The following is a 20,731-nucleotide window of genomic DNA, read 5'->3' as shown; positions in this document are numbered from 1 at the left end:
GTTTTTAGGATGCCCCCCTACTAAATACATTTTTTGATAAATTATTGGGTACAAGTGCATCAGTCTGGTATTGTGAGATGTCAGTCAGATTTCAGCAGGAATGTCTACATACACACAAAACGCACATACACTCTCTCCCTCTCTGTTTTCACAGTCCTCAAATATATTGGTTATTTTACAAAATATTGTGTTTTCTCTCTTAGTACTCCTACCAACCCAAATTCCTCTCCCTTTCCACTGCCCCTTAGGCTCCTCTCATGCACCCTGCTTGTTTTGTAATCTATTTAAACATTATATAACAGTTTGATTTTCAGAAATCTGAAGCTCACGCCATCTCCAATCTTAATGACCAAGCTATGTCCCTGCCTTGGGTATTGCTGCCCTGATATGAATGGTTCCCTAAAATGAAGTACACGAGCAGAACCCATTTCTGGAACATATGTACATAAAAACAGAAGCTCATCGTAGTGTATGTTGTGAGAGTCAGTCACAATGATACTACCGTACACTAAAGAGCAGGACACCAAGGAGCGCATAATCAGGGGGATACACTGCAATAAACGTTTGGTTGATTTCCTCTCATTTAGTAATTCCTTGAAAAGCGGAAAGTCAGGAATCAGTCTAAAAGTCGGAAATAAGACTCATTGCATAGATACCCAAATTTTAAAACAGGTGAAAGCATTTGGTGTTGTATGTGCATACTGTATTGTTGTATATCTTTGATTTTTTTTAAATGTGGAATTGCTGGGTGTTAGACCTGTACACTGTACATTTCGTAGTCCTGTATGTATCAGTTAGGAGTGGGCGATGAATTGCGCTCCACTGGCAGAGTTTGCAGAGTTTTCCCCACTCCGCACAGAGCACGGAGTCCCAGAAAACTCAGCAGTACGGCATTGAGCGAAGTTTTTCCTCTTTCGCGGCTTGACAACTTTAGTTTGGTGAGAGCGAGTGAGAAAAATCTCATGCTAGACCACCTCCTGGTGAGATTCTCAACGCAGGTAGGCACAGCACGTTGCTACTGCTCGCATTGAGAAACCAGCTGCTCGCATTGAGGAAGCTGCTGCTTGAGAAGAAAGTCTACTTGAGCGACAGAAAGAAGCAGCGCCCTCTTTCACTGTGTGAAGTGCCATTCATGCTGATTTTACAGAGCAGTACAGACTCCAGGCACTAAACACCAGGCGAGCAGGGTGCCTTACTGCCCTCTGCCGCTCGTGGAACTCCATGGAGCGTGGCAGAGTTTTTTTCACCACTTACTAATATCAATCTCAAAAAAACATTTTTTTTTACTGTGGCAGCAAATAACTACACCTGCACATTTGATATTTAAAAAACACTTTTTGATTAAAGTTTGAAAAATGTGACATGATGAAATAGGTCTACATTTGAGCACGTGGATTGCAAAATTAATGGTTTAGCGAACTTTAGGCCTTGTTTTCCAACTTTACTGTGACGTTGCATTCTAACACATGAATCAAATTGCGTATCCTTTGCTGTAAAGGATTCCGTAGCTAAGAAACAGAGTATACTTTAACAAGGACAGAGGGGCTGTCCCAGAATAATTTACTAGGTAACATTTCATTTGCTGTAAACAGATGCAGTGAAACAAGAATTCCTTGTAGTAGAATAGTGAGAAAACCTTCGAATGCATTTAGTTGCAACTGTTGCTACTTTGCTTAATTTCTATTTTCTGAGAGCACTCGAACCAAGTATCGATGTAGTAAATGTGTGGCGCTTTTATCTAAAGCGCTATAAAAGAGTGTGGTTTCTCCATGGAGGAGCCCCTTCCCCACCTTTTGAAGGCAAATCTATGCTGGATTTTCACTGGAGCTTTACTGAGTTATTTGCTGTATTTGTATTCATGTGAATGCTTCTTGACATAGTTGGTTGGCTCAGCTCATGCAATTCTGTTTCTTATGTATTTCAGTAAACCTTTAAACTGAGATTTTTGCCTGTCATTCTCCAACAGAAATTGTTTACCTTGCCTTCTGCCTCTCCGCGTTCTACTGAAGAGAGACGGTCCAGAGGGCAGCATCAAAGTAAAATAGGGGGTACACCGCTCCCGATCGGTGCTAGCCTGCTGAGTGATGTAGGTGTAGTTTAGCGCGTCGACAGACGTTGCTGTCTGAAAATATATGAATGAATCTGTGGGGAATGAAGGCCACCTCTACTTAGTTCGACTATTTCTTAGTGAGGCTGGAGACATCATTTGAAAGCAACAAAAGCCATGACTGACAGGCGTTGCACGCGATGGTCTTTTGGGTAGTGTAGTTACAACATATAAGGAAATCCTCTTATTCCCGGAAGTTCAAAGTGGAGCGCATTAGTTTCACTTTCACTTTCTCATAATAAAAACTCCGCTTCTGCCAAGGAGTGGGGCAGCGTCCAAAGGGCAGCAGAGGAGGAGGCGCTGTGCTTCAGGGGTGACCAGATCCAGGACGTGCGGGGCGACAACTGTCCAGAGCACCAAGGAAGCACCGAAAGAGCAGGTAAATGCTGGAAAGACCGACATGTCCACCAGAAAGAGAACTGAAACTTAGTACAGGGATACACGCCGAGCCCGGGAAAGGGTATGGCGAGGTACAGGCAGAGCTGAGCGGGCTCCAAGGCGCTTAGCCACACTGGGCTTCGTAGCCAACAGCTGTTTACGTGCCAGGATGTTTTGGTGTAGATTTAAAATAAAACATACAAGTCCCAGAATGCACTGTGAACTTTGCAAAACTAGGAATGGCGGAAAGAGTCACGCATGACGTGCCCACTTGGCAGTTGTGCAACGGTCACACGGGGAAAACAGGAGTTGTTTAGGGCGGGGGGGAGGGGGGGTCATCATATTGTGACAAGTGGCTTTGGCTCCTTTGAACACAATCAGGCGCCCTGGCGCTTTAGTCGGTAGTTCTGTGAATGCTGAGATTTTTGGGGCCATTTTAGGAATGTTAAAACATAACTACAAATCCCACAATGCATTCGATCTGTAGGTCAACAGCCAGGATTGAATGCAAAGTTCACACATGATATAGGACTGCTCTACAGCTATTTCTAGGGAACGTAGATGTTTTGCTCATGGAACAAGGAATGTAGGTAATAGAAAGCCGGCAGTAGGCATGTCATTCTCTATGAAAGCCCAGGCTCATTGTGTACACAGAGAGGCAAACAGCTGGACTGGGAATAAAGCCTCCTGACCCGTGACGTTTTATTTCAATGTTAAGAGTTGCACCTCTCACTAGGGACCACTATGTCACAGTCATTGGCTGAGTTAGAGTAAAGGAAATGAGCCAGGACTGCGATACCCAGAATGCCTTAAGGATGAAATAATGACCCAGCTACGGCCCACTGCAAACGCCACCGAGATGGGCGAGTGCCCCACGAGCTCCCAGGCAGCTAACATGCACCCACCCCTCCCTTGTGGCAACACATGAGTCTTTGTCTCTTTGCTGGTGCAAAACTGCCGCAGTTTATTCACACAACATATTTAAACAATGCAGTTCACAAACATAGTCATTGACGCCAGTTGTAATTCCAGTTCAGCCCCTGAGAGCATGGCCATCTTGGCAAGGGTTTAGCACACCCTTCGATCTCAAGGCTGCGCCTTGCTGCCAAGTGCTGTGGGCGGCCCTTTATACCTACCCGTGCTGCAAGTGCCGTGTCCCCCTCTGCCGCCCCCTGCTGACCAACAGCCTGCTCCCCGTGCCCCTGCCGCAAGGCATCCCACAGGTAGGCACTTGAGCGGCCCATCCCTTAGCTATGGGGCTCTTCCTGCTGTCTCCGCCTCTGACCCCTGAGAATACTCTGCTAACCACGGCTGCAACGCCCGCATTTATGATGTGGGTGGGATAAAGACGAAACCTCCTGACTCCTCCTGGGGGTCTGTCTCCTGCCCTCTTAAACTGGTGGCTTACTGGTGGGGCTTCAGCCGACAGGACATTTCAAATGCTGCTGGCCAATTGCCCAATTGGCTCCTTGGATTTCGCTGGCTTCCTGCCCGCAGGTCCCGCCCACAGTAGGGTTTTGCCGCGGGGTCCTCGGGGTCCGGCTGCCCCTGACTGGCCGGGATGCTTTCTTGTTGTCATGGAGTCTTCTATTCACCTCCTATGTCCCGTGTGTCTGTTTGATACTTCAGCTAGTCCTGGCTTTTTATTAATAGTCCCTTTCCATCCTGGAATGTTTGTGCCCAAACTGCAACTAACTGTTGGCTTAAAAGCCAGTCTTTCTGAAGGTGCCACTCATGCCGGGGCTGCTTGGCACCATGGACTAGGATCCTCTGAATGTCTCCAAGGTGTTTTTGAGGGGGACATAGAGGTAGACGTTTACTGGGTGGAGAGACACGTGAAAGGTCCCCTATGAGTCAAAGTGTGATACCAGTTGGGGTATTTGACAACAGCGAGGGTTGCCACCTCGCTGCCACTCATCTGAAGTTCATGGCACTGACTTACTAGTCTTTTTAGCGGGCGATCCTATGATGCCAAGCACCGATCCACAAGTTACAGTGGCAAAAATAGAAGAGTTGTCAACGATTGTGATGCAAGGATAATTTGTGCGGAAAGGCGCAGATGTAGCATTGAAATAGTTTTGTGTCCCGAACCTCTATTTCAAGTGCAAAAGGGGCATATCTGAGTTGAAAAGCACAAAATCCATACGTTTTAATGCCAAGCATTATCCAGTAAAGTAACATGTCCTGGCTTTGCATGAAATTCTAGCACAATATGAAACTAGGCACAAACAAGCGACACTTGGAATGTCTTGTGAAATTACTATACATGACATGTAATTTTTGTTAAATTTGTGTAGTTTAATCGTGGACGGTTTTCCTCGTACTGAGATTTGTACTGGAGATGTACCCAGCACAAATCTCATTCAAGCCAGTGTTGATTTACCTTTGTGCCAAAGAGCAATTGTAATCTCCTATATATAGCGCTTTACTACCCCTTACGAGGCGTTGAAACTCTTTATGGTGAGTAACACACTATCCAAGGTTAGTGGTTAATCCAGTGGTTAAATGTTGGTTATTGGGATTAGTCATGTGCTCTTTAGAAAAAAAACATTGGATGCGTTTACTCCAGTTACTCAGTGATGGAGTAAATTAATACCACTTAGGTGTGGTCATTAATGGGGACTACGTGGTTTCAGGTGAATGGTTGGTTGGATCGATAAACTGGGGGAGATTAGGTAATGTTAGGTTGCAGGGTCAGTGTTTTAAAGCCGGAGAGCTTGTGATCTATGAAATGAGGTGTCAGCCTTTCACAGAAGTTCAATAAGAGAATAAGGCAGACAGGCTCGAGACTGAGAGGAGGCTAAACTGAGAAAAGGAAAGCATGAGGAGGAGGGAAGGTAAAAAGTGTCCCTCTGAAGAAAGAAAGGAATCACAACTAAAAGAATCAAGGGGAATTAAGCCAAGTTCAGTTTTTTAATGCAGGGTTTTAGGAGTATAGTTGAAGGCGGCGCTCTGAGATTGCAAGCAATTCAAGGATGTAAGCTGTAGAAATAATTCAGAGGATGCAAGCTGTAAAAAGGAAAACATTATACATAGTGCTCCATTTCCAGGGCAGACAGCTTAAAACATGCAAGTTCGAGTGTACACATGCTTAGTGTTGTAATAAAACGACTTTTTACTCGGGGACTGGTATGACATCAGCGTACCCATCTAATTTTCATGCAGCCCCACACTGCATGAATGGTACTTTCTGGGATAATGTATATAGTCAAGCTTTCTTTGCTTTTACAAATCCTTGCCTTCAACTATAATAGTCCAAATATTTCAGTGCAAGCAAGCAAGACTACATCTACCAGAATGCATTGGTTTGTCAAACGAAAGCTTAGGACTAGAAATAACTGTCCCAAACGTAGAGTTATACTCGTGTCCCTTCTGGGGAAAGCACAGCATTGAAAGGCAGTCCGGCCGTGTGAAACCACCAGTCCGTCTTTCAATACTGAGGACAGGCGGCACCTTGCTGAAGGGGCTGAGATTCCCCCAGTGCGAGTGCACAGTATGACTGTAACCACCTGCAAGGGGATGCTCGTTGCTCCATGGGACCTATATTTGGGACCACTCTGACTCACTTCTGTAATAAGCCACAACCGCAGGGGCTCAGCCGTTCCCTCATATCCATATGGTCAGGTCCCAATGCAAATGACAAAGCCAGTGCTTAATTTGTAAATAAAAACATGCATGTGCTCAAAGTCCTCCTCTTAAACCCGTGGCTGTTGCAATTAAATGTGGGAATACGGAAATACCGAGGCAGCGTAATCTTGAAGCCATCTCAGGCCTCTTCAATCCATTTACAGCCACTCCCTGCCCCTTCAATTCACTCTAGCAGCTTTCTACTTTCTCCCTTTGTGACACTTTTTTGTTTTTCTCTTCCTCTGTCTGCCCCATATGTGTCTTTTCCTCACAGCAAATGCTTGAGGCAGAAGAATAAGCCACGGCCCTCAAAAATAAGTGCTGGTGCTCAGCACCGGAAACAACAAGCACAAATTAAGCACTGGACAAAGCTCTGCCCTGGGATTGCACAGGTGCAAATTGAATATTATGAAAAACCATATCACAGAAAAGGCTGCACGAGTGTCTGGGGCCCATTCTCTTATACGAGAGTGCTTTGGCCGTAGGTCCTTCTTGGCCCTGGATTCTGTCTGTGGTACGCCCCAGTCTACTGCCTAGGCTGCTCTGTCAATAAGTAGTAGTAGTGTCCCTAACTCATGGGTACATTTTTTATTTATGAAGCATCTAGGTGGGGGAATAAACACTGCAAATTGCTGAAACCAGAATCCACACACTAGAAGCAAACATTGGCAAAAACAATAGGTCTTGTGTATGGGAGCTGTTGGCTTTGGCAATGATTTGTAAACATGTTGTACAGCAGCGTGGCTACTGCATAACATGCCCAAAATCATTTTTTTTAAATTGCTAGATGCGGCCAGTGCTAATCTAAAATAAAGGGCATTGTAGCTGGGCTTCTGATCCTTTGTTTAGCAGAAGCCTTTGTCAGGAAGAGCCAGAGCACTGCAATCTGATCTGAAAAGAGGCATCATCCGAGTGAATGTTTGGCCCTAAGAAGGTGCTCCACTAATTGTTTATCATCAAAACGAGGATGGGCCATTTTTTCACTTTAAAAATGTCTGCTACCTTGAGGCTAAAAGCTGTACTAAACTGTGCTCTGAGATCAGCACCAGTGATGCCATTTAAAGCAGCGTAGAGGCCCTTCACAGGTTAATAGGTGGTTGGTGGAGGGTTCAGAACTGCTAAAGTTGGCAACCTGCAGGAATTAGCCCAGCCTTGGGGAGTGACCCAGGGGGCAATGGGGGCATTCTAAAGATGCACAACATGGCTTGTTGAAAGGCCTCGACCTGCTCAGGGTCAGCAGATGGAGTTGGGAATTCTGGCTTTATCTTCTCCTGTATCAGAAATGACCCTGATGACGAGGACGAATCTCATCAAATCTCTACATGGGGCAGAGGAGCAGTTTTTATAGGAAGATCTCATAGGTGGTCTTCTCTGTCCGGAGACCTACCTGAAGGGGACAAAGACAACTTTGGCCTTAGCCACCCGCTTTCTGATGGCCTTTGGGTGCATTCAGGAACAAGAATCTCGCACCAAGGGACCATGGTCAGACCCACAACATCAAATACAGATGCCATTTGGTTCTAATAAGAACATTGTGTAGGGCAATGGTTGCTTATGGTTTAAACTCCAAAAACGTAGGACGAGACACTGACCTGTCGATGTCCAACATGAGGAATTCTATCAACACAGCACAGAGGGAAGCTCCAGGCTCCTTATAAGGAGGTACTGAAAACCAGGAACTCATGCCATGGGGCAGATGATGCCTTTTCATCTGATTTCATCCCATCCTGGGCAGGCGAAGTCACAATAGGAGCTGTGTTGTACGACCTAGAGACATTGGTCAGTTTTTGCTGGGGTAAAAGGGTTCCGGATTTATGCTGGATATTCAAAAGGTGAGGAATCTTTAGGAAGAAGTATTCATCAAAACAAAAGTACTTAAGAAATAGATCAAACAACTTTTCAGTATTGCTGAACAAACCTAACTAACAACTCCAGTTGCCTTGAAAACCGAATGCAAACAATTTGCCTGGATAAGACACAAAGCTTCATAGCCACCATTCAAATACCAAAGTGTAATAACTCAGATTCCAATCTAAAAGGGAAACTCATGTGCAAATGGGACTTCTTTGAATTAATTTAAATTAACTCCCAAGTAAAGAACAGTAAAAATCTGCAATGTTTCCCTCATAAAAAACATGCTATTACCGCCTCTGGATTCTCCCTGTGATAAATTATATGGAAAAGTAAAAAAACGTTTATTTATCTCGAATAAATATAGTGGAAATATTTTTATGATTAATATTATTGTAAATTAATTTTATTTACTTATTTTAAATGTAGAACAAAATGATGCTGGACCACTATTAACTTATTTTTTTAATGTTCAATTAAATCTTTTTTTTAAATATATTAAATTTAATTAAAATTAATTTTCTGAATTTTACATTAAGAAGTAAATTCCCACTTAAGCAATTGTTTTGTTATGAATTAAAAATTGATAAAAATATAGCATTAATTCAAAGTAATTTAATATTTTGATAACATTTAATCTGTTTACATTTAGAATGTGTTAAAATATTTTAATTAAATAATAAATATGGTTTATGTTTATAGATTTTTAGCATTAGGTTGTATGCATGTATAACTATCAGTTAATTAAATTAAACAGTATTTTATATAGGGTTTTACTTCAAGTCCCTACTTCCATTATTTTCTACGGAAGGGCGTTGAAGTACCAGTAACTGCCCATGTGTGATGTTGGACTTCATCTCTGAGCTGGAGTAATTCACTACTATTTGGGTCCCTTTTTGGTTGTAGTAAATTCAGAAGTGCAGTTTGTTAATAGCGATATGTTTACTCTTTCAGTGGTGGGTGGTGACATATATAAGTGATGGGGCAAGAAGATTAATCATTTTAAATGACTTACAGGCACTGTGAAACAGTGACAATGCCTTTAGGGTCAAGGCCAAAGCTCTCAATGATGGCTTGTGATAAACAGTGTTTATAATAGACCACGACTGAGAGCTCTGGAGTTGAGGCTTAAGGCAGAACTGGTTTCTCACAGTGCCTGTATGTGGATCATAAAATTAAAAATAAAATACGTACTTTTCCACTGTCTCACCTCCTCCGGTCTTCCTTTGTGTTCTTCAGACCATCGGGCGCACATGGGTCCAGAGCCAATTTCCCCAACCACTCCAAGTGCTGCTCTCATGGTGCTGATAATGTTAAGCAGCATGAGAGAAGCACAAGGATTGGCTGCAGTAAGTTGGCTCGACACTCCAGGCACTGTGGGCCTGTGTCTGCTCTCCACCCAACTGTATAAGACAACTCAGGGTGGAGAGGTTTACAGTGTGCATGCCATGCTGGCCATCACAAGACAGCCGGCCAAAGCAACATGCACACTTTAAACTAGAGTGGGCACCACTCCCCCGTGCTGCCTTTCAGCAACAATGGTCTCACCCCTCCTTCAAGCTTGGCTCAGGCCGGGAGCAGTGAATAATAAAATGGTCATAAATGAACTTTATTACCATTTTATTTTTGTACTTTGTGGCGTTTTCAGCAGTGGGGGGTGCTCCTGCACCTTGATGGAGGAGGCGAGGCTGTTCTCTTTTGTGGCTGGGTGCATGTCCCTCCCTAACCCCTACCGAACTCCCTCCTTACTCCTCTTTAATCCTCTCCCCTGTAGTGGGAAGTATTCTCCATTTTCCAGCCACTCCCCTATGCCTCTCCCATGTTTACAACTGAAACCTATACTTATATGTATGGAACCTCCACAGCCTTGAGGGAGATTTCTACACAGATAAAGATAGGAGAGGCAGAACCTGAGTATGTTACTTTGCAAATATCATTTTGGAGTAAGTTTTTAGTACTATAGTAGTACTACAAAATGTACTGTAAAATGCAGTTTGCTAATAGGCTACAGAACTACCACTTCCCTCCATGGACTTGCTCGTTTCTCAACTGTAGTCTTATAAGATTCTGCACAACTATATCCTTACTGGCGAAGTCAATACAGGCAACCAACAAGCATGTATTTATAAAATGAAGCTCACTTAGCAAATATGCCTCTTCCGATGGCCAGCATTAATATTTAAAGCTCACTTTGGTCAGGGGCGTAGCTTCGGGGAGGTTTTTTGGGGGGGTTCCACCCCCCTACTAAATGCATTTTTTGATAAATAGTTGGGTACAGGTGCTTTCAGTTGGGTATTGTGAGATGTCAGTCAGATTTCAGCAGGAATGTCTACATACACAGAAAAACGCACATACACTCTCTCCCTCTCTGTTTTCACAGTCCTCAAATATATTGGTTATTTTACAAAATATTGTGTTTTCTCTCTTAGTACTCCTACCAACCCAAATTCCTCTTCCTTTCCACTGCCCCTTAGGCTCCTCTCATGCACCCTGCTTGTTTTGTAATGTATTTAAATATTATATGACAGCCTGATTTTCAGAAATCTGAAGCTCACACCCGCCCCAATCTTAATGACCAAGCTATGTCCCTGCCTTGGGTATTGCTGCCCTTATATGAAGGTTCCCTAAAATGAAGTACACGAGGAGAACCCATTTCTGGAACATATGTACATAAAAACAGAAGCTCATCGTAGTGTATGTTTTGAGAGTCCGTCACAATGATACTACCGTACACTAAAGATCAGGACACCAAGGAGCGCATAATCAGGGGGATACACAATAATCGTTTGGTTGATTTCTTCTGGTTTAGTAATTCTTTGAAAAACGGAAAGCCAGGAATGAGTATAAAAGTCTGAAATAAGACTCATTGGCTAGATACCAAAAAGGTTAAAACAGGTGAAAGCATTTGGTGTTGTATGTACATACTGTATTGTTGTATATCTTTGATTTTTTTAAAATGTGGAATTGCTTGATGTTAGACCTCTACACAGTGCATTTCGTAGTCCTGTATGTATCAGTTAGGGGTGGGTGATGAATTGCGCTCCGCTGGCAGAGTTTGCAGAGTTTTCCCCACTCCGCACAGAGTTCCAAAAAACTCAGCGGAGCGACATGGAGTGGAATCTTTGCTCTTTCGCGGCTTGACAACTTTAGTTTGGTGAGCGCGAGTGAGAAAAATCACATGCTAGACCACCTCCTGGCGAGATTTCTCAACGCAGGTAGGCACAGCACGTTGCTACAGCCCCCATTGAGAAACCAGCTGCTCGCATTGAGGAAGCTGCTGCTTGAGAAGAAAATATACTCGAGCATCAGAAAGAAGCAGCGCCCTCTTTCGCTGCGTGTTGTGCCATTCATGCTGATTTTATAGAGAAGGTCAAACTCCTGGCACTAAACATCAGGGCGAGCAGAGTGACTTACTGCCCTCTGCTGCTCGTGGAACTCCATGGAGCGTGGCAGAGTTTTTTCGACACTTACTAATATCAATCTCATATGATAAACAAAAGTTTGTTTTTTTCGTTTTTTTTTCTTGTTTTTTTTTTACTGTGGCAGCAAATAAAAGCAACAGCACATTATATATATATATATATATATATATATATATATATATATATATTTATAAACAACTTTATTAGTTTGGTATAACAACTTAAAACCAAAAGGTCACAACCGCCCGCAGAGGCACAGCATTATACAATTCTGCATAGGTAACATGAGCACATATTCAGTACTGATCGTACTAGCCAGAGACAGGTCACACCAAAGTCACTGCGTTTACAGTAGTAGCAGCTGAGCGGATGTCCCTGTCCACTATCCCCACACTCTCAAACTTGGCCGGGCACCCTCTTGGTTCATATACTGATTTTCCTTGCTGGGCACACCAGTCCACCCCACACCACCATTTTGACAAAGCCGGGCACCTTTGATATTTAAAAACACGTTTTGATTAAAGTTTGAAAAATGTGACATGATGAAATAGGTCTGCATTTGAGCACGTGGATTGCAAAATTCAGGATTTAGCGAACTTTAGGCCTTGTTTTCCAACTTTACTGTGACGTTGCATTTTAACACATGAATCAAACTGCTTATCCTTTGCTGTAAAGGATTCCGTAGCTAAGAAACAGAGTATACTTTAACAAGGACAGAGGGGCTGTCCCCGAATAATTTACTAGGTAACATTTCATTTGCTGAAAACAGATGCAGTGAAACAAGAATTCCTTGTAGTAGAATGGTGAGAAAATCTTCGGATGCATTTAGTTGCAACTGTTGCTACTTTGCTTAATTTCTATTTTCTGAGAGCATGTGAACCATGAATCGATGTAGTAAATGTGTGGCGCTTTTATCTAAAGCGCTATAAAAGAGTGTGGTTTCTCCGTGAGGAGGAGGCCCTTCCCCACCTTTTGAAGGCAAATCTATGCCGGATTTTCACTGGAGCTTTACTGAGTTATTTGCTGTATTTGTATTCATGTGAATGCCTCTTGACATAGTTGGTTGGCTCAGCTCATGCAATTCTGTTTCTTATGTATTTGAGTAAACCTTTAAACTGAGATTTTTGCTTATCGTTCTCCAACAGAAATTGTTTACCTTGCCTTCTGCCTCTCCACCTTCTACTGAAGAGAGACGGTCCAGAGGGCAGCATCAAAGTAAAATAGGGGGTACACCGCTCCCGATCGGTGCTAGCCTGCTGAGTGATGTAGGTGTAGTTTAGCGCGTCGACAGACGTTGCTGTCTGAAAATATATGAATGAATCTGTGGGGAATGAAGGCCACCTCTACTTAGTTCGACTATTTCTTAGTGAGGCTGGAGACATCATTTGAAAGCAACAAAAGCCATGACTGACAGGCGTTGCACGCGATGGTCTTTTGGGTAGTGTAGTTACAACATATAAGGAAATCCTCTTATTCCCGGAAGTTCAAAGTGGAGCGCATTAGTTTTACTTTCACTTTCTCATAATAGAAACTCAGCTTCTGCCAAGGAGTGGGGCAGCGTCCAAAGGGCAGCAGAGGAGGAGGCGCTGTGCTTCAGGGGTGACCAGATCCAGGACGTGCGGGGCGACAACTGTCCAGAGCACCAAGGAAGCACCGAAAGAGCAGGTAAATGCTGGAAAGACCGACATGTCCACCAGAAAGAGAACTGAAACTTAGTACAGGGATACACGCCGAGCCCGGGAAAGGGTATGGCGAGGTACAGGCAGAGCTGAGCGGGCTTCAATGCGTTTAGCCACACTGGGCTTCGTAGCCAACAGCTGTTTACGTGCCAGGATGTTTTGGTGTAGATTTAAAATAAAACATACAAGTCCCAGAATGCACTGTGAACTTTGCAAAACTAGGAATGGCGGAAAGAGTCACGCATGACGTGCCCACTTGGCAGTTGTGCAACGGTCACACGGGGAAAACAGGAGTTGTTTAGGGCGCGGGTGGGGGGGGGGGGGGGGGGTCATCATATTGTGACAAGCGACTTTGGCTCCTTTGAACACATTCAGGCGCCCTTGCGCTTTAGTCGGTAGTTCTGTGAATGCTGAGATTTTTGGGGCCATTTTAGGAATGTTAAAACATAACTACAAATCCCACAATGCATTTAATCTGTAGGTCAACAGCCAGGATTGAATGCAAAGTCCACACATGATATAGGACTGCTCTACAGCTATTTCTAGGGAACGTAGATGTTTTTGCTCATGGAACAAGGAATGTAGGTAATATAGGCTCATTGTTTACACAGGGAAGCAAACAGCTGGACTGGGAATGAAGCCTCCTGACCCGTGACGTTTTATTTTAATGTTAAGAGTTGCACCTCTCACTAGCGACAACTATGTCTCAGTCGTTGGCTCAGTTAGAGTAAAGGAAATGAGCCAGGACTGCGATACCCAGAATGCATTAAGGATGAAACAATGACCCAGCCATGGCCCACTGCAAACGCCACCGAGATGGGCGAGTGCCCCACGAGCTCCCAGGCAGCTAACATGCACCCACCCCTCCCTTGTGGCAACACATGAGTCTTTGTCTCTTTGCTGGTGCAAAACTGCCGCAGTTTATTCACACAACATATTTAAACAATGCAGTTCACAAACATAGTCATTGACGCCAGTTGTAATTCCAGTTCAGCCCCTGAGAGCATGGCCATCTTGGCAAGGGTTTAGCACACCCTTCGATCTCAAGGCTGCGCCTTGCTGCCAAGTGCTGTGGGCGGCCCTTTATACCTACCCGTGCTGCAAGTGCCGTGTCCCCCTCTGCCGCCCCCTGCTGACCAACAGCCTGCTCCCCGTGCCCCTGCCGCAAGGCATCCCACAGGTAGGCACTTGAGCGGCCCATCCCTTAGCTATGGGGCTCTTCCTGCTGTCTCCGCCTCTGACCCCTGAGAATACTCTGCTAACCACGGCTGCAACGCCCGCATTTATGATGTGGGTGGGATAAAGACGAAACCTCCTGACTCCTCCTGGGGGTCTGTCTCCTGCCCTCTTAAACTGGTGGCTTACTGGGGGGGCTTCAGCCGACAGGACATTTCAAATGCTGCTGGCCAATTGCCCAATTGGCCCCTTGGATTTCGCTGGCTTCCTGCCCGCAGGTCCCGCCCACAGTAGGGTTTTGCCGCGGGGTCCTCGGGGTCCGGCTGCCCCTGAATGGCCGGGATGCTTTCTTGTTGTCATGGAGTCTTCTATTCACCTCCTATGTCCCGTGTGTCTGTTTGATACTTCAGCTAGTCCTGGCTTTTTATTAATAGTCCCTTTCCATCCTGGAATGTTTGTGCCCAAACTGCAACTAACTGTTGGCTTAAAAGCCAGTCTTTCTGAAAGTGCCACTCATGCCGGGGCTGCTTGGCACCATGGACTAGGATCCTCTGAATGTCTCCAAGGTGTTTTTGAGGGGGACATAGAGGTAGACGTTTACTGGGTGGAGAGACACGTGAAAGGTCCCCTATGAGTCAAAGTGTGATACCAGTTGGGGTATTTGACAACAGCGAGGGTTGCCACCTCGCTGCCACTCATCTGAAGTTCATGGCACTGACTTACTAGTCTTTTTAGCGGGCGATCCTATGATGCCAAGCACCGATCCACAAGTTACAGTGGCACAAATAGAAGAGTTGTCAACGTTTGTGAGGCAAGGATAATTTGTGCGGAAAGGCGCAGATGTAGCATTGAAATAGTTTTGTGTCCCGAACCTCCATTCCCAGTGCAAAAGGGGCATATCTGAGTTGAAAAGCACAAAATCCATACGTTTTAATGCCAAGCATTATCCATTTTACCATTTATTTACCATTTATTTATTTAATTGTTATTAGCCTATCCGGCCTTAACAATAATCACACAATAGATATCAATCCCTCGAACTCAATAAAAATCACATTAAAATAAAAACATCTCAATAAAAGGAACTATGCTTGAATTTTTGATTTAACATGTGCCAAAATGTATCCAATTTACCATGCATTATCGTAAAACCTGATTTGACCATAATTTACATAAAAACTTAACTTATTCTAGAAAAACATTATGAATCTAATATTTAAAATGTCTTATTATGGGACGAGTCATTTGGGGCCTTGCATTGCCTTCCAGCCATTTAATAAAAGACCGAGGCCTAACCCAGTTTACATTACCCTGCACCGATTTCCCAAGCTAAATAGGTACGGGATAACATAGGCTATTGTGCCTGTGCCAACTGTAGGTGCATTGATAGACGTAATTTCCATGCTTCCAAGATATAAATTGAGACCTTTGTCACAATGTATTTCTCATCTGAACGCATACATAGCGCTTCCGCCTCCTTGCACTTCCTAACTCCGAAAGTTCTGAAAAGTGGACGAAGGTACAATTTACGGAGTCTGAGCGTAAAGTGACATAGTAAAAGGAAATGGGAAAGTGTTTCCGGACCACCATGAAGACATGGACAACATTCTAAACTACCCGGAGGAGCGGATTGCCATCTGTTGACCACCGCTGTCACTGGTAGTGTGCCCATACGGAATTTAAAGTAGAGAGCCCTTTTTTCCTCCGGATAAATACTGTCTATGAATATTGCTGGTTTAAGCTCTTGGTTAAACAAAATATACCGCTTGAATAAAGGGCTAAATGACTCGCACATAATCTCTGTCTTTCGCTCCCAATATGCCTTTTTTATGACAGCAAGACTAGGCCTTCCGATTTTTTCAGGATGGAGCCAAAAGTCATCCTGGCCGATAGCAGCCAGGATAGTTGAAATATGTTTGAACCAGGGCAGTTTCCGATGGTTTTGCAGCTTCATGATATCCTTAAGTACGTCTCTGAATGGTTTGAGAGCCTCTTTTGACCAAATACGGATCCAGTATCTTACTGGAGCCAGAGCGATGTAGTCCTCAACCTTTCTCATCTGTAGATCAATTCTTAATGCGTTCATTGGTGTAGCATTTCCTAGACAAAGTAATTGGCGTAAAAATTTGTTCTCGGTTACTTGTATTGATGGAATCTTTCTGAATCCCCAGATCTCTGCGCTGTAAAGTGCTGCGGCTCTTGCTTTTGTTTTGTATGCAAGCAGCGCGGAGCTCACGGAGTGATTGCCTGTAGCCTTTGCAAATCTGAGTACTGCTCCGGCTTGTTGGGCCAAGGAAATTCTGCTTTTGTAGATTTGTGGTTTCCATGTCTGTTTTTCATCTAATCTGCAGCCCAGGTAATCATAGGAGGCCACTCGGGCCAAAGGCTTATTATTTACCCTAAAAGTCGATTGCAGCGTCTGTTTTTGGTTGAGAATCATAAACTTTGTTTTCCCCTCATTGATTACCATGCTCCTTGAGGTACAGAAAGATTCGAAGCCCCTAAGTAGACCATGCATTGCTATCTCTGTTCTTGCCAGTAATACGGCGTCATCAGCAAAGAGCAAGATAGGTATACTTTCATTGGCTAGTTTTGGCACGTCCAGATTTAATTCCTTCAAAACTTGACTTACTTTATTTATATAACAATTGAATAAGGTTGGGGCCAAAACGCAGCCTTGTTTTACACCTCGCTCAATTGGAATTTTGGCCGTATAATCATTTCTCGTAGAATATCTGACCCTGGCAGTGTTTCCTGTATGCAATAGAATTAGCAGCCTTAAGATTTTTCCCTGTATGCCCATGTCCGACAATAGCTGCCATAATGTTTGGCGATTTACGCTGTCGAAGGCTGTTTGGCGATCCACAAAGACCAGGTATAATGGACTGTTTTTAAGGGTGGCGTATTTAGCACAGATCATGTTTAGCTTAAAAAGTTGGTCTGTTGTACTTTGGCCTCTCCTAAAACCAGCTTGGTGTGTTGATATTAAATCTCCGTCCTCTAGCCATTGGTCTAGACGCGACTGAATCAATTTGGCAAAAATCTTTCCAACACTATCAAGCAGTGAGATAGGTCTATAATTGCTCACCATGTCCCGAGGCCCTTTTTTGTGAATTGGAACGATTATTGATTCCTTCCAAGAAGGAGGGATTACCTCGTAATGCCAAACACTGTTGAATAGACGGGCTAGAGCAGGTAACCATAACGTTAGCTGGTTACGGTAAGCATCTGAAGGGATGCCATCTGGGCCTGCAGCCTTATGCGGCTTTTGAAGGAGGATAACTTGTTTAATCTCTTTTTCACTGAATTCCGGTATTATCTTCATTGCACGTGGAATGACGTGGGCTACTTGCGTGGAATTTGTGCTGGAAAATTCGTTAGAGACTAGTACATTCTGGGTTCCGTTTACCGATCTAAAAAGACAATTTGAGGATGCTGCGTGGGTCTTTTGAAGAGGAAATACTTTGCTTGATCTTTGATTTCTGCCTCCCAGCCCTTGAGTGAGGATGTTTGAGTTAATGGTCATCCCTGGTTCTGTCTTGGCCACTTCCTGATACAAGGCAGTAAAGTGCTTTACCCAAAGTTGAGGGTTAATATTCAGTTCTAGGTTTTTCGGGGGGCCTTCGCATCCCCACCTGACTATCTCCCAAAACTTTTTGGAGTTCCCTGCCGTTATTGCTTGCAGTAAAGTTTTCCAAAGTTTATGTGGAAATATCTTCCTTTTGTATCTTAATAATTTTTTGTACTGTTGCCTACATCCATGAAAATGTTGCTCGTTGGAATCATTCAAGTGCCGGTTCTTCAGTGCTTGTGATAAGGTCTTTTTTAGCTTTAAACACTCTTCATCGAACCAGCCCTCCATCATTTTAGGATTGATTTGAGGATGCTTGATCTTTTCCTTTTTTGTTTGCAGTAGCAAATTATTAAAGTTATGCAGGAGGGGTATAGCGTCATTATCTGATGGGTTTAAGAACGTGCTAAGTGATGACAACCAGGTTTGGCTGGGAACACTCATATAAGGTTCATCCTCATTTGACCTTAATATGTTTTTCCTGTTTGGTCTCATAGTTATTGTTAGGCTATTTCCGTTGAATGGAGACTCCGCCTTCCCTGGGCTCGTGTCCGGATGGACTATCTCCATTAGCAGTGGGTCGTGATCACTCTCGATTCTGTCCCTTATTTCCATATCGATGACGTAATGCCAGGCTTCGATGTTTATTGCCATATAGTCAATTATGCTTTGCCTTTTTCCAGTTCGAAAGGTAGATTTAAAGGTTTTATCTGACTTTGTTCTCCCATTTAATGTGCGAAGTCCTCCTTCTATTAATGCTTCAAAGATTAATTCTCCTTTTTTGGAGTCATTACAACGTTGGATAAGAGGCGTTGGGATATTCCAAGCATAATCTTCCTCTGCTACTTGTTCGTCCCAGAGGATAGAATGAGGTTTAGTGTTGAAGTCACCACATATCAATAAAAAGGTTTTACAAGGTTGGAGAGAGCGATTGTTCATGTGACCTGGTACTGGGTTCCTCCGATCCATGGTTCTTTTGTTTAGGATATGTTCTTTAAGGAGCCGCACCCCTGGCGTAACTTGAGCCCGGCTGATAGGTGGGAAGTACACATTTACTATTTCAAGTGACCATTCCTCGTATTTGACTGCGAGCGTCTGGATTCCCTTGCTTTGTACGGTGTGAGTTACTACGGAGTTCCTCAGTAATGAAGTTCTAATCCAAATACTCAGACCTCCCGAGGGTCTTCCTTTTTTTTGCTTAATTGCAGGTGAGTGGAAGGTGGCGAACCCATCTAGGTCAATAGCATGTGTAGACCAAGTTTCTTGGAAGCAGCTGATGTCTTGTTTTTTAATAAATTCAACCCAGTCTTTATCTTCCATTTTGTTTTTTAAACCTGCTATGTTCCAGCTTAGAATTTTTAATATGGGACTGGTTTTATTTTTTATGTTCGAGTTATCCATTTTTTGCTACGAGCTTTTAAATGATTGCTCTTTGCAATTCTGTAACTGTGGGGAATTACCCCTACTGTTTCTAGGGGAATTAGCTACCAGGCAGAACCTCATGTTACTCAAGTTTATTCGTTCAGGGAGTTGTTGTTTGGAGCTAATTGCTCCCTGAAGTATCGAGCCGAAATTGCCTTTTGCCTCTTGCCTACGCATCATGTTTCGGTCTGTAGCTTTTTCAAGAAGTATTGTTGGATATAGTTCTTTTTGCGGAGTAGCAATGGATATTCCCCAGGTCTTCATCGTGTTTGAACATTTTAAGATCTGTTCTGCTATCCAAGGTGAGGCCCAGACTGTTTCTGTTAATTCCCCGTTCTCTAATTCTTTTTTTGGTATGAATCTTACTGAAAGGAGATCTTTAGTTGTTACATTCTGTAAGGCTGGCAGGGAGTTAACAAGACATAAGATGTTAGACCTATTCAGGATGTCGTGACTTCCTCTTGAGGAGTACTCAGGCATAAACAAGATCGTGGCTTCGGGGTTTTTAGTTGTTTCAGACCGGATCACAGTGTGCCCGCCACCTTCCTGCGACAGTCTACCTTGGAGTTGGGTGTTCTCATTTTGTCTGTCTTGAGTGGTAACTGCCCGACTAGTAGATATTCGATTTACCTGGCCTTTTTCCCTCCCCAGTTGCACTTCTTTGTTCCTTTGTTCTTCGTAGGGTTGCCTTTTTGGAGGCCAATTGTCCCTTTTTCCTTTGATTTCATTGGTTTCCAGGTCCAGTGCTGGGCGCGATGGTGCAGGCGAATCAGTGATCCACCCAGGCTGGTTGCTGAGATTATAATTTCCAGGGCTGCCCTGAGAACAATATTTTGCCTTTGTCCGGGGTGCGGGAACTGGGGCTGTTGTGTTGTCCACGCACATGGTTGTTCTTATACTTTGTCCGTTTCGTATATACTCTGGGGTCTCTGCCCTTCTATTTTCGCCTTTGCTATTATCTTGTTCTGCCCCCTCACTAATGGGGTTCGGAGGCTGCTGGTATTTTCCGTAGTGGTCTTCTACTATGTTTGAGTAGTGTACCTGAACTAAATGTTCAGTTTTTGTAGCTGGGAGGTGCTTATCGATACAAATGCTGGGTTTGGATGTTCCTGGGCTCCATTTGGGTTGTTCGTTGGCTGGAGGATCATTTACCTCGTTTATCCCATGATTTGTTCCAGGGTCTTTTCCGGACCACCTTTCTTTGTCTAAGTCATGCCCAGATGCTTGGTGTCCCCTGGGGCCAGTGGGTATGCGGTTTATATGGGAATGGTGAGTGCAACTTTTGTCGCACAATAATCCGGGATTTTTATTTATAAAGTTAAACACTTTATCAGTAGGTTTCTCAAAGATCTCCGACTTAATGCTTTTATCTTTATACTGATGTTGGGCACTCTCGTCACCTGTGTTCCTGATTTCTCCTATTAGGCCTATCTGTTGTAACATATTTAAGGCCTTTCCTGCTGGTGCTTTTTTTTTTCCTCTAGCTTTCTTCCATGTG

General features: G+C 43.8%; 1 protein-coding gene across 1 annotated transcript in view; it reads left to right on the top strand.

The window, feature by feature from the left end:
- The first annotated feature begins 2,349 nt into the window (after window positions 1-2,349).
- The window catches only part of LOC138292158 (E3 ubiquitin-protein ligase DTX3L-like), a 129,012-nt gene continuing 110,630 nt past the window's right edge, over window positions 2,350-20,731 (top strand). The window contains exons 1-2 of the mRNA XM_069230577.1: window positions 2,350-2,486; window positions 12,914-13,050. The gene's annotated coding sequence lies outside the window, so the exon portion shown is untranslated. The remainder of the gene's footprint in view (window positions 2,487-12,913; window positions 13,051-20,731) is intronic.

Source organism: Pleurodeles waltl, chromosome 4_2, assembly GCF_031143425.1.
Source record: "Pleurodeles waltl isolate 20211129_DDA chromosome 4_2, aPleWal1.hap1.20221129, whole genome shotgun sequence".
Lineage (NCBI taxonomy): Eukaryota > Metazoa > Chordata > Amphibia > Caudata > Salamandridae > Pleurodeles > Pleurodeles waltl.
The sequence above is the reverse complement of the archived record's forward strand: the minus strand, read 5'-3'. Positions and strand labels throughout refer to the sequence as shown.